Genomic DNA, 15,306 nt, shown 5'->3' with positions numbered 1-15,306 from the left:
GTTTCTTTAGGGCATCTGTCTGGCTTGGTATTCTCTGAGGTTCTCAGATCTGTGGTTTGGTGCCTGACATTAATTTGGGGGAAATTCTCAGTCGTTATCATTTCCAATATTTCTTCTGTTCTTTTCTCTCTTCTTCTCCTTCATTATTCTCATTATACATATATTACATCTTTTGTAGTTGTCCACAGTCCTCGGATATTCTGCTCTGTTTTTTCATCTTTGTTCTGCTTGCTTTTTAGTTTTGGAAGATTCTATTGATATATTCTCAAACCCAGAGAGTCTTTCCTCAGTTGTGTGCCGTCTGCTCCTAAACTCATCAAAGGTAGTCTTCATTTCTGTTACGGTGGTTTTGATCTCCAGCTTTTCTGTTTGGTTCTTTCTTAGGATTTCCATCTCTCTGCTTACAGTGACAATCTGTTCTTGCATGCTGTCTATTTTTATCCATTAGAGCCCTTAGCATATTAATCGTAGCTGTTCTAAATTCCTGGTTTGATAATTCCAACACCTGTGCCATATCTGGCTCTGATGCTTGCTTGAGCTCTTCAAACTATGTTTTTTGCCTTTTGGTATACCTTGTAAATTTTTTTTGATAGTTGGACATAATGTGCCCAGTAAAAGGAACTGTTGTGACTAGGCCTTTAGTACTACAGTGCTGAAGTGTGGGGAGAGGAAGCGTTCTATAGTCCTCGGATTAGGTCTCAGTCTTTTAGCGAGCACATGTCTCTGGAGTGTGAAATTCACAAGTGTTTCTTGGGGTTTTTTTCTCCCCTGTTTAATGGGACAAGATGGCTAGAGTGTGCTGGAGTTGGCTCTCCCCCTGCCTCCAGATCAGTTAGGCTCTGATCATACCACAGCAGAATAGGGATTAGGCTATGGTTAATTAGATTCTCCTGAGGGCAGACGTTGTTAAGAACAGAATGCCCTGACATATCAAATTAGTCCCTTCCTACCGCCCTCTTCTGCCAGAAGCATGACAGAATTTTTCTCCAATATTCACCATGGGAACCTGGTTAAAGTCTTAGAGGCAAAAGTCACAAAAGCATGGGGAGCTCCCCTATGAATAAGACCCTCTGGATTTTTCAGCTGTCAGATTTGTCCACATTGTGTCCCCAGCAATTCGTCAATTACTGTTTAGGTTTTCCTACCTTGGCCCTGGTTCTGCTGTCAGTTTCTGCTTGTGAGTCCTGCTCCAGTAAGCCAGGACACTGTATTCTCCGGTCTGTCTCTCCGATCCTGGGGGCAGTGGTTTTCCCTGTGGCTTCTTCTCTTATGGATCCAAGAGGAATTGTTGATTTTTCAGCATGTTCAGCTTTTCCCTTGTTAGGATGGAGTAGCAACTTCTAAGCTCCATACATGTAGAACTGGAAACCAGAAGTAGCATATTTTAAATATTTTAATATTTTGATTGTCAGATAATCGGAAAAGTTATCATTTTAATTTCCACTTCCCCAACTTCTGGTGGGATTGAGCATCTTTCATATATTCCTTTGAATCTAATCTTAAAAGATGAATCAGTGTTCAGCAGAGGGAAAAGGTGAGCAAAGGCATAGATCTATTAATTGCACAGTGTCAGCATGCTTTAGAGGGACTGGAATTACTTAGTATAGGGAATGAGAGGGTGACTAAGAAAAACAAGGCTCAGAAAAGTAGATAGGTATCAGGTGACAGAGGGCCTGTTCAGACTTCATCCTGTCCCATAATGGGGAGCTACTGAAGACTTTAAACAGGGCTGCAAAAGGCCAAATTCGTTTTTAGAAAAAGTGATCTTTTAGCTGAGAGAAGAGCGAAATGAGGTGAAAGCGCAGAGACGGAAAAGACGAGAGCAACCTTGAGAGAACTGTGGTGGCTCCCTGAGGGAGGGCAGCCAAGCTGCGTCCACAGGTGGGGGGGAGGAGGGGCAGAGAGGAGAGAGGTCAGAAAGACGCAACCGAGGCACGGACTGTGCATTGTCTATGACGATGGGGAAACAGGAAGCCAGGGGTCTGAGAGTCAGTTTTCCATCAAGTGTATTGGTATGAATGATCAGGAAATTTTGGTGGTGGCCAAAAGAAAAAAGAAAAAAAGTTACAGAACAGTGCCATGTAAACTAGTTAAGTCTAATTTCAGGAAAGTGTCTACAGAGTTGAACATTTAAAAGAAAATCAGAAAAAAAGTCTGTGTGAGACAGAGAAGACATTGGTTGAAAAGAGCCAGTAATAAATGAGTCTGCAAGGAAAAATAAGGGAGAAATAAGAAGAGAAAAATATTTTTAAAATTGGATGAAGGAAAGTAAAAGGAGGTAGAGGAAAATATGAACGGAAAACTGAGGGTTTTAAGTTTTTATTTTTTTATATTTCATTTTCCATACATTAGCATTAAACTTTGAAAATAATATATTGAAAAGAGAGCATTAATCCACGGGAGACAAGTCGATTTTGAACAACACGTTTGATGAAATCTCCAAGTGACAGCTAACTGCTGCTAATGCTTTCCTCTTAACCTCCTGATGTTATTTAATCTGCAAAGAAATCATTATCTCTATCTTGTAGAATGCATGAAAAGGTTACTTGTACACGTTACCAGTTAGATATTCGAACGTCTTAGCTATTTATTATTAGTCATTCATTTGATTGCTGGGGTAATTTTCATGGGAGTTGTGAAATCCCCAAACATTCTAGTTCTCTTTCTCTTGGACTAAGTTTGCCCTCCTCTGAGTTTCTTTCTTAGACACAGCAATTATTGCTGCTATTTCTTTAAATTTGTACACACCAGTCCTTAGATAAGTAATGATTTGTCTTGGAATCAGTGCTACTTTTCTAAGGCATGTCTATGTAAACCATCTTTGGTTGAAGGGTTCTGTGTGAAAACATAATGCTTTGCTATTACCATTTTCATAAAATGGCCATGGAGTAAGTAAACGAATATTAACAGAGAAGGAATCTTTGTGTCCCCCTCCCCAGTTCATATGTTGAATTCCAGATGTCTAAGGTGATGGTGTTAGGAGTGGGGCCTTTGGGAGGCGCTTAGGTTGTGATGGTATAGGCTTCGTGAACAGAATTAGTATTCTTATTAAAGAGGCACCAAAGAGCCCCCTCACTCCTTCGCTCATGGGAGCACACAGCCAGAAGGCCCTGGAATCTGGAAGAGGCCTCACCAGAAGCTGACCGTGCTGGTGCCTGACCTTGGACTTCCAGCCTCTTAGAATTGCAAGAAAAAAAATTTTTTTGTTGTTTATAAGTCACTCAGTTTGTGGTATTTTGTGATAGCAACCTGAAGAGATTAGAATAAGAACAAAGAAAAAAAAAACTCATCCATATTCCCACCACCCAGGACTAATCACTATTATCATGTTGGCATGTTTTCCCCCATATTTAAAAAAGAAAAATCAGTCTATTCTTATACTCATTGTATAAGGACAGAATCGCACTAAGTTAAAAGTTCAAAAATCACCTCAAATCTGACACCCCGAAATGACCTTTATTAGCTTTAGATTAATATTATTATATACATCTTTCTAAGTATACACACAGAAGAAATACTTTTATAAAAAAAGGATCACACTATATTAAATATATTAAACTTAAACTTGAATTTTTAAAAATTTTTTTTAAAGTAAGCTCTAGGCCCAACATGGGGCTCAACCTCACAACCCCAGATCAAGAGTTGCATGCCCTACTGACTGACCCAGCCAAGCACCCCAACTTACCTGAATTGAAAAAAGGAAATTTGAAGAGAAACTGAAGGAATTGTTGAGTTCCAAATAAACATTTCTCTAGCACAAGAGATATTATTTCCTAAGGGATTCTCAATACTCTAAAATATTAAAAAGGTATACTCGATGTGCTTTAAAAAACCCCCACATATTTTGATTGTATATGTCATCAAGGCCTCCCCGCTTTAAAAGATGAGAGCATTAGCATCCTCACACTCCTGCCCCTCTCTTCATCCTTCCCTTGGTTCAAAACAGTCACCTCCTATTTTATAATCACAATTTTCATAAATTTTAGCAGGTGCACCTAATGTATTAAAAAATCCTCCATCTGTACCTCTGTCATTCCCAAACTTGGAAGCAGCTGCTCCGGAAAACCCTCCCCCACCCCCACCGTCAATTCCCAGCCAAAAACATTCATGTCACTTGTGTCGCGAAGGCTTGAGACTTTCTTCTCCCTTCCCCCATCTCTCTAATAAGGCCCAAGAGGAAAAACGAGTGAGAAAATGCCTAGAGAATGAACAACTCCTGAATCCTACTTAGCATGCGAGGAGAAAGAAAGAGGCTGTGAACCCTTGTGCATTACTAATTTTGACTACCCATGGGCGCCTGGGTGGCTCAGATGGTTAGGCGCCTGCCTTCGGCTCAGGTCACGATCCCAGAGTCCCGGGATCGAGTCCTGCATCGGGCTCCCTGCTCCTTGGGAGCCTGCTTCTCCCTCTGCCTCTCTCTCTCTCTGTCTCTCATGAATAAATAAATAAAAAGTTTAAAAAAAATTAATTTTGACTATCCTAAAATTCTCTGGAATGACAGATGTGAACAGTAGAACTCGGAGGTTACAACTGGCCTCTGAGAACTCACTGAGGAAGTCAGGGCAGGAGTTCCAGGGAGAATAGGGTCAAAGGGGAAGGACTGAGGGGAGTGGCATCTTTTCCAGGGTTAGGGAGCCTGGCAGAGGGACCATACCCCCATCTCAGAGGAGCACAGCCAGTGTCTACTCATCTCCACGCTTCCCACCCGTTTAAATCGAAAGCTCAGTATTCAGAGCTAAACATCTGGCTTGATAGCAGGGAACATGCAGTTAACGGTAGTTCAGGGGAATTGCTGTGTTTGCAGCTGTTTCTTCTTGATAAAATAATTGTTGTTTCAAGTGGGAAATTATTATGTAGAATCAGACTGGAATGAAAAAGTAATGTCTTATCACAGCTTGATTTAGTAGTATATAAATAGGTTTTGGAAAAGGAAGGTATCACATTAAAAAGTGAGATCATTATAAATGGTGGATAAACATTGTCTCAAAGAACAAAAGAGAATGATGCCAGGAAAATGTGACACGTGACTGGAGAGGCACAGGTCACATGTCAAATCAATATTTTTTTTTGATATCTTGAAAATATCTTGAAAAACACACACACTGAAGACATGGTATTTGGTAATCTGCTTTGGCCAGACTGAAAGTTCAGTGGTTACTGGAAGCCACAGGAAAGTTGGTGGGGACAGCTATGTATATGATTTAAAAGTATTTCAAAAGTCTTGTACCAAGTGTCAAACTATCATTTGTCTGCAATAGCTACTAGTTGAAGAAAATAAATGAGTGATGTATTTTTTTTTTCCTGTATCTGCAAAGAGCAATTGAGAGAGAACGGATGACTCAAGTCCTAGGGCAAGAAGGGACCCGGGGGGGACTTGAAAAGAACAGCAGTTGAGTGAAAGAAACAGAGCCTGGGAAAGAGATTTCAGAACATGCTGCAAGCCCTGATTTTCTCTTCCTATGACACCTGTCAGTGGTAAAGACCATAAATGGGCAATTCCTAGAACATTTGTAGGTCCTATATTAAAGGAGCAGACCAGTAGGGATTGAATAAGTGTGGGGTAGCAAGAATTTCAGAACCAGGAAAGCCCACACATGGAGTCTGGGTGTAGTATACACTGTTTGCGGGCTCAGCTGGGGCTCTGTGGGTGGGAGGCCATGATTCTCCTTAGGGTTATTTTATCAGGGCCACATTGGACCCAGATAATTCCTTACCTTGTGCCTCCACCTTGGCACATCCCATAGAGGATCAGAAAGAAGTCACCAGAAGGTCTTGTTCACTCTAATGGATTTTTGTTTATGCTGCTTGTGTTTCATTTAGTCTTTTGATAAAATCGATGACAGAACAAATCATGGTGTATGGATTTCCTTTTTATCTTTCTATTCGCAAACCTGATCTTGTCAGCCTTGGACCTGAGACTCCTCAAATGCTGTTCATATTTCTAACTTGTGACCAATGTAGATTCAAAATATGATATTCTCCTTATTTCATCTGTTAGTAGTACTGTTTTGCCCTGTTCTTTCAATATCATGTTGGGTTTTCTTGAAATTGCCTTTTTTTCCTCAGTGCCAAAATTAATGAAATCCTAGGGCTTGGCCTTTAAAAACTGGGGGCACGTGTGGCTACTCCCTCTCACTACACTCAAGAGAAAAGCAAATAGTACTTTGCATCATAAAACTGTTCTTGCAGAAGTTACTTCCAGCCAAAGAATCTCCTTTTCCTAAGGGGTCAGAAAGTAAATATTTGAGACTTGCAGGCCTTGTGGTCTTTGTTGCAGCTACTTAATTCTGCTGCTGAAGCATGAAAGCAGCCAAACGAATGGGCATAGCTGTGTTCCAATAAAACTTTATTTACAGAAACAGGTTGTTGGACCGGGCAGTCGTTTGCTGACCTCATCAAGTGCCAACTCCTCTTAGACAACTGGACCCCAAAGATTGTTGCTATGGCCTGTGAAAGTAATCTTTAATCCTTAAAATGCTATAAACTTGTTGTTTTACTTAATAATGTGTTGCCTAGTAATATATACTTAAGTTGACATCCCTGTTTTCCAGAAGACATAAATACTTGTGAATTTTCTTTGTTGAACAGAAGAGGATTACTGGCTTTCTCTCTTCTCCCTCATGCATGAAGGTAAAAGAAAATTATTATCTTACAGGTTAGGTTCTCTAGAAGCAAAAGATGAGGTAGAGCTTTGGGAGCAAGATGTTTCACTAAGACCAATACTTATGACGGGCGCCTGGGTGGCTCAATTGGTTAAGCGACTGCCTTTGGCTCAGGTCATGATCCCGGAGTCCCGGGATCGAGTCCCACATCAGGCTCCCTGCTCAGCAAGGAGCCTGCTTCTCCCTCTGACCCTCCCCCCTCTCATGTACTCTCTCTCTCTCATTCTTGCTCTCTCAAATAAATAAATAAATCTTTAAAAAAAATACTTATGAAAAGTAGGGAAGGAAACAGGACTGGGCAGGGAGAGAAGTAGTACTCCTATGCAGGTCCGAAAACGTCATCCAACATGGCGGGGAACACTGGAAGAACAGTACCCCAACATGGCAGGGAACACTGGAAGAACAGTACCCCAAATGGCCAAGACTATAGCCTTACCTTGCTCAATCACCAGATCCAGAATGCCCTAGGAAGAAGAAGGCTTCAGGCAAAGCAGCTCTCTGGAAAAAGCTCATAGCTAGAAGTTGTCTGCTGGCTACATTCCCCACTGCTTAGGCATCAAGTCCTTTCTTGGAGGGGGTCTGGACAAAGAATCTTCATACCTACCCTAAACAGCTACTTTTTTATTTAAACAAAAAGTCTGAGAATGTATCTCAAAAGTTAACACCAGTGATGGAGTAAGAACAGCTGTAGAGCTATTGAGCATGTTAGCTTCATCCTTTTGATTATGTTTTCACTATTTAAATGTATAAATATCCCTTTTCATGTGGGAGAAAAGAGTGTAGGACACAGATATCATGATGAAGAAGTATCTGGGCATCTTTTTTTTTTTTTTTTCTTTTTTTTTTTCACTCATCTTTCCTAACTAGTTATCATTCACCTTCTATTCTATCTTCTTTCATTCTACCTCTTACTTTCTGGTTTTTCCATCTTTCATTCACTAACCCCTTCAGTTCTACCCAGCATTTTTCAATAGCTTCATATAGAAAGCAATACCTTGGGCTTGTAATGGAGGGCAATTTCACAAACCACATTCAACATTTCCTGATTTTTGAACACTACATACTATGCTGCTATGAATATTCATGTACAATTTTTGTGTGAATATATGTTTTCAACAACTGTGGTTATATACCTGTGAATGGAATTGCTGGGTTAGGTGGTAACTCCATGTTTAGTCCTTTCAGGAACTTCCAAAATGTTTTCTAAAGTGACTGCATCATTTTACCTTCCTACCAGCAATGTATGAGCGTTTCAATTTCTCCACATCCTTGTTAATACTTGTTATTGTCCATCTTTTTCCTGACAGTCATCCTAGTGGATCTGAAGTCATATCTCATTGTGATTTTGATGTGCATTTCCCCAATGACTATTGATGAGCATCATTTCATGCCTTGTTTCTTTTACTATATCTTTTTCTGAGTTAGTTTCTTAGTGGCTGCCCACTAAGACACTAATTGTAGTAAATGATAATTACTATCTTAACCTAGAACAACCAAATTTGGATCAATAGCAACTTAATTTCAGGAATGAAACAAAAATTTGCCTCAGTATAGTTCCATTCTCTTCCCCCTCCTTTGTGCTATTACTGTCATATGGATTACATGTTATGCATTATAAACCTATGAACAAAATCTTATAATTACTGCTTTATGCAACTGTCTTTTAATTCAAGTAGGAGAGGAAAAGCGTTTTTTTTTTTAAAGATTTATTCTATTTATTTATTTGAGAGAGAAAGAGAGAGAGCACAAGTGGAGAGAGGGGTTGGGGGGGCAGATCTCAAGCAGACTCCATGCTGAGTGCAGACCCCGAGGCAGGGCCTGATCTCATGAGTCTGAGATAATGACCTGAGCCAAATCAAGAGTCAGACACTTAACCAACTGAGCCACCCAAGCATCCCACCCTTTAGTATTTCTTGTAGGGCAAGCCTGCTATTAAGAAATCTGCTGAGGCGCCTGGGTGGCTCTGATGGTTAAGCATCTGCCTTTGGCTCAGGTCATGATCTCAGGGTCCTGGGATTGAGTCCCACATTGTGTTCCTTGCTCAGCAGGAAGCCTGCTTCTCCCTCTGCCTGCCGCTCCCCCTGCTTGTGCTCTCCCTCTCTCTCTCTCTCTGGCAAATAAATAAATAAAATCTTTAAAAAAAAAAAAGAAATTTGCTGTTTCTTTTTTTTTTTTTGGAATGTCTGAATTTCTCCTCATTTTTTAAGAACAGTTTCTTAGGATACAAAATTTTTGATTGACAGTCTTTCTTTCAGCACTTTGACTATGCCATCTCACTGCCTTCTGGCCTCCATAGTGTCTGATGAGAAGTCAGTTGTAAATTTTATTGAGTAGCCGTTGTACTCGTAAGTCATTTTTTTCTTGCTGCTTTCAGGATTCTGTCTTCGTCTTTGTGTTTGGACAATTTGTCTATGATGTGTCTAGGTTTTGATCTCTGAGTTTATCCTTTATTGCATATCTTGGATGTGTACATTAATGATTTTCATCAAATTTGATTAGTTTTGGGGTATTATTTCTTTCTCTCTGTTTCTTTTGTTTTTTCCTTTCTTTCTGGAACTTTCATAATGCATATGTTCGTTTGCTTTATGATGTTCTGAAGATCTTTTGCAATCTGTTCATTTTGGGGGGCACCTGGCTGGCTCAGTCAGAAGAGCATGGGACTCTTGATCTCAGGGTCATGAGTTCAAGCCCCACATATGGGTGTAGAGATTACTTAAATAAACAAATAAATAAACTTAAAAAAAGGAAATATGGACATTTTTCTTTTTTTTTTTAAGATTGTTATTTATTTATCTGAGAGAGAGGGAGAGCACAAGTGGGGTAGAGGGGCAAAGGGAGAGGAAGAAGAAAACTCGCTGATGAGTGGCGAGACTGACATGGGACTCTATCCCAGTACCCTGGGATCCTGACCTGAGCTGAAGGCCTACACTTAACTGACTGAGCCACCGAGGTGCCTGGAATGTGGACGTTTTTCTTCATTCTTTTCCTTTCTATTTCTCAGACCAGATAATCTCAATTGAATGATTCATTCTTTTAAACTCACTGATTCATTCTTCTGCCAGCTCAACTCTGCTTTTGAACCCCTTGAGCATGATTAATAAAATTTATTTTATTAAAAAATATTGTCACGTATGTAACATGTAAGCAGTGAATACTTACTTTTTTCTCATTGTCCTGAAATATTTACCAAAAAACAGGATTATATTTCAGGCCAAAAAGAACATACTGCAATTTAATTTATGTAATTTATATGGGTTACATCCTCACATCACAAAATACAGTAAAAATTAACCACTCTTCTAAGTAACTATTGGATCCAAAAAATAAAATTAAAATGGAAGTTAAAGATCATTTGAACATTAATGATAACAAGAATACTACACTGAAAATACATGGAAAATTTAGAGGCAAATTTGTAGATGTAAATGATTTTATCATTAAAAAATTTTTAAAATTAACTCAACATCCATCTCAAGAATCTTAAGAACATAAATGCAAAACAAACTTTAAAAATAGAATTAATAAAGTTATAGACATTAGTGAATTAGAAAAAAAAGACAATCTATAAACCCCAAAATGTACTTTTTAAAAATTATATCTTGTGTTTTTGTTTTTTGAGATGATTCTTTATAAGGACTACTATAACAAGAATATTTGGCCAGTGACTCTTCCATGTGGTATCTTTCATAGACAAGCCAGGCCATATAAGGCTAGGCTATGCTACTATAATTATTCTCCTTAATATAATAATGCTTGATATTTAATAGTTTCTACTTGATAGTATTTTTCATTCATACACATGTGTTGTTTGAATAACCCATACAGTGTCAGTGTGCCTGTATTTTCAGTCATCTCTCACTGGGGGTGTGTTTATGAACAATTCTATAGCAGAATGAATTAAATACTGTCAAGAAAGAAGCACTGTTTGAAAACAAACAAACATGTTTCTCACTGTAACTGGGGTTTTTGGACATTGGACTCTATAAGACTAACTGAACTTCTGGACAACTTAAAGCATCAGAGAATTCAACCAGCCAGGGCAAAATTGGACTATAATCATACACTAGAGTAACTGGTGCCTCAGGGAAATTGTTCAAACTAGAAAACCATTTGACTCAGGTGTGAGCAGTTTCTGCCTTCTTGGTCAGTGGAATTTGTCCTTGAACCTGGAACCTCTTTTCTCTTTGTTCTGGGTGTGGCAGGTGTGGTGAACTTTTACAATCATTTTGTTTTAAACCGGTACCTGACCATTGTTCTTACGGAAATCCTGAACGAAATGCAAATGTGTCTGACTGAAATATTAAATTTTGTTTAGTAATCTAAATTGTGTTAAGTCTTTCCAGAATGATACGGTTAGGGAGGGAAATCTTTCTACTAATTCAAAAATAATTGCTTTTTTTGCGAGCTGAGTGCCTTTTTATTCAGTTATTTCCTCACAGGAAATCATGAGACTAGAGGGGGCCCATAGGTCTAATTTCTTCCTCTCTGCACACGGAAAGACTGTGAAGTGAAACTGCACTGAATTGTTGCAGCCCACCGTGTACTGGATAGTTAAGGTCTCCCACGGGATGCCATTTATAACTGAAGGAGGCAGAGTTTGGAAAGTGCACTGGCAACTACTCACTTACTTTGGATAGGCTTTGGGGGCCAAAGGATCTCTGAGGGTGAGGGTGGGGATATTCCTCCTGAAGAAAATGGTAGACCCATTGTCAATCTCTTGTAGTAAAAGTAAAGATGGCCTTGAATTAGGGGAAGGAAGAACTTCATTCTCTCACTTGGTTGGTAGCAGTGGTTGACTCTGGTAAAGGAGGATAGGACAAAGATATATGACTGTGGAAGACAAGATAACCTTGGCTACTCGTGACGTACCAAGGCTGACGAGGGAAATGGCTGCAGGGGCTCCTCAGTACTGGCTGATTGACTCCAGGACCAAAATCTAAATTTCCATTTTATATTTTTTCTTTTTGTATGTTCCAATTCTCCTTTAATCTTTCCGAGCCTTCGGTAAAATTTTAACACTACAGTCCAGTGTTACCCATGCTGTGGGGACTTAGGAATAAGCCTGTGTACATAGCTGCACCAAAGTAGCGTAGGAATGTAAGTTTTCCCCCACTCTGCTCTCTCCTGTGAAGTCAGCTTGGTGGTAGATGTCAGAAAATTGAATGGACATCCTGGCTGAGTAGAGAGTATTTGTCCCGTGCCAGGCAATAGCCGAGTGGAAGTGGACGCTACTGCCAACATGACACAGCTCTCCCATCAATATTCCAAAGGGAGGAAACTGGTTAGGTGATCAGACATATTCTGTTATTTTATAGATGGGACAATCTGATCAGTAGATATTTTCGTCATTGTTGCCAGCTGGAATAACTTGGCAATTAAATTGTGGTAGTTTGTTCGTACTTTATAACAAGCATGGAAAATTCAGTGGAAGAAATAAATTACCCATGGTTAATAATTAATCATAAAATAAAGGATTATCTTCTTAAAAATGTCTAACATTGAGAAGAATATGCTAAGAACAGAAAATTGAGTTTATACTAAAAGAAAACTAGATTCAAAATGAATGATGCAGCCCGCTTCCCCATATGATACATTCCCTATAATTTCTTTGATAAGATTGGAGGAACATGTTGACCATCAAGACATGGAGACAAATGTTTCTACGTTAAAAACAGATGTTGTTTGAAAACAACAACAACAACAACAAAAACAGATGTTGTTTGGCATCTCTTTGTTTATGCGCCAAAGGTACAAACTCCTCCTCTTTCCTGGGAAAATTCTAGTGCATTCAAGATTGTTAATCTTGAATTATTAATCACAGTGTTTTCTGTGATTTTTTTTTTTTTTTGGCATTTTAGGATTCCTATTATGGTCCTCTATAGTCCTAAACGCATGCTGCGGGGATTATTCGCTTACTACAACAGCACTGTGGGAAACTTAGGTTGATTTACAAAGAACTGTAGTTCTTTAAAGGCACAAACATTCAAAACATCTAATTGGAGATAAGCGGCAAAGAGGGAAGCACACACATATATATTTGTTTTCTGCATCGATTTTGTCACAAAAATGTTGCAGTTCACTGAGGTGAACTGATGCTATGTATATATAAAATAACTGTAGTGAAATCAGTCAGAGAAAGACAAATACCATAGAATTTCACTCATATGTTAAATACAGAGAACAAAACCGGTAGTTGTGAGAGGGGAGGTGGGGGGGTGGGGGATGGGTGAAACAAGTGAAGGGGATCGAGAGAACACTTATGATGACGAGTGCTGAGAAATGTACAGACTTGTTGAAGCACTATATTGTACACCTGAAACTAATATAACACTGTTAGTTATATTTGAATAAAAATATCAGATATAAAAAACAGAGAGAGAAAGAGAGAAATTAAGAAACTACCATAATTATTAGGAAGTAGTGCACAGTTTTAGATTGAAATTTGCCTGAAATAGACCATTCAGACATGGAGACAATAATAAATTATATGTAAACACCAAAAGATAAAATAAGTAAAACATTTACAGATTTTGACAATTATAGATTCTATTTTGATTGGTAGAATATTCCAAGTTGTTTGGATACAAGTGTGAATTCCACATGCATCACAACAAATTAGATGTGTACTTACACTGTACAGATATTTTAAGGAGCTAGAACGGGGGTTGGCAAACTATGGCCTGAAGACTAAATTATAGATATTTACATATTCTATACACGCTCTGAGTTTGTCATACTGCAAAGTTTGAGGGCACAGTCCCCAAGACCGCTATCACTTATGCATCACCTGTAAGTTAGGAAGATTCCCAGAACCACCCTCAGGTTTGGTAATTCACCAGAAGGATTCATAGAACTCACTGAAAGTTATACTCCTGATTATGGTTTATTAGGGAGAAATGATACAGGTTAAAATCAGCCAAAGGAAGAGACACACAGAACACAGTTTGGGGAAGTTCCAAACCCAAACCTTTTGTCATCCATTAATCTGTGAGAAGTAGTATTTGACAGTATGTATAGGTTATTACCAACCAGAGATCACCTGAGCTTTGGTGTCCAGAGTTTTATTGGAGCTTCATTCCTTAGGAATAACTGATTGACTTAATGAGTGTGCACAAAGTTGAACTCAATCTCCAGGTCAATGATACCATGTGACTCAAAGCCCTCACCCTAAATCCCATGGTTGGACTTTTGGTTGGCCAGCCTGCACTCTAAACAAAGACACTCCTATTAGTTATGGCAGAGATCACCTGCCAGAAGCATTTTTGTACCTGCTGATCAAAAATAAGTTAGTTACAAATTTAAAACATAGCTAATGTCAGTGTCAATGTCTAGTCCTAAGACATTCATGGACAAATTATACTGGGAAGAGAAGGGGTAATATGTAAGGGATCTTCTTGCTAGGTTTGGATTTAAAGCTCTGATTGTTATTTTGTTTTTTTACACTGAGTGAGGTGATTAAATTTTGGAGCCAGTGGTAAAGGGATTATGATACCATCAGTAAACTTTCACAGAGGGTCTCCTTTCTGCGAGGTAACTGTTCAGCACACAGTTCTCCAATGTTTCACTTACGTGTTCCGGACCATGAGAGAGAACAAAGGTGATTCATAAGCGAAAGCACAGATTCATTTGATTCAGAACAGTTTATTCTAGTTTGTAAAGTCAATTATCTCAATTCTAAGTCCTGTAGAAGTTTTGGGGTTTTTACAAACACCATTTAAGTCAAAACTAAGCCATATTCTTTCTCTTAAACTTATTTTAAAATTGTGAAATGGATGGTCATTAACTAAATGGAAAGTAAAGTAGAAAAAAGAAAAATTGTCCGTTGTCTCATCTATCTTTGGATTTTAGGCTTAAAAATAAAGTTGTACTTCTTTTTTTCTTAAAGAATTTATTTCAACTTTTTTTAAGTAATCTCTACGTCTAACGTGGGGCTCAAACTTACAACCCTGAGATCAGGAGTCACATGCTATACCCCTTGAGCCAGCCAGGTGCCCCCATACTTCTACTCTTTATACTCTAGATATCCTGCCTCTTCCCATTCACATTGTGCTTATTTTTTTCATGTTATTATGCACTTTAAAAAGACATTATTTAATGGTTATATAATAATCCTTCCACGGATTTAGATTGGATTGTTGATTTAACCATTTGACTTTTCTACATTTTTCTCAACTAATGTTTGTGTGTTTCTTTGTTTGGTGAGGTAAAGCACCAGAATGTTATTCCAAAACTTTTTCTTTTTCTTTTTTTTTAAGTCCTTTTTTTTTTTAAATTAACATATAATGTATTATTTGTTTTGGGGTACAGGTCTGTGATTCAACAGTCTTACACAATTCATAGCGCTCACCATAGCACATACCCTCCCCAATGTCCATCACCCAGCCACCCCATCCCTCCCACCCCCCACCACTCCAGCAACCCTCAGTTTGCTTCCTGAGATTAAGAGTCTCTTATGGTTTGTCTCACTCTTTGGTTTCATTTTGTTTCATTTTTCCCTCCCTTCCCCTATGATCCTCTGTCTTCTTTCTCAAATTCCTCATATCAGTGAGATCATATGATACTTATCTTTCTCTGATTGACTTATTTCGCTTAGCATAATACCCTCCAGTTCCATCCACATCATTGCAAAAGGCAAGATTTCATT

The sequence above is a fragment of the Callorhinus ursinus genome, unplaced genomic scaffold (genome assembly GCF_003265705.2).
Source record: "Callorhinus ursinus isolate GAN/ISIS: 27379988/994484 unplaced genomic scaffold, GSC_fseal_2.0 scaffold23, whole genome shotgun sequence".
Lineage (NCBI taxonomy): Eukaryota > Metazoa > Chordata > Mammalia > Carnivora > Otariidae > Callorhinus > Callorhinus ursinus.
Note: the sequence above shows the minus strand (reverse complement) of the source record.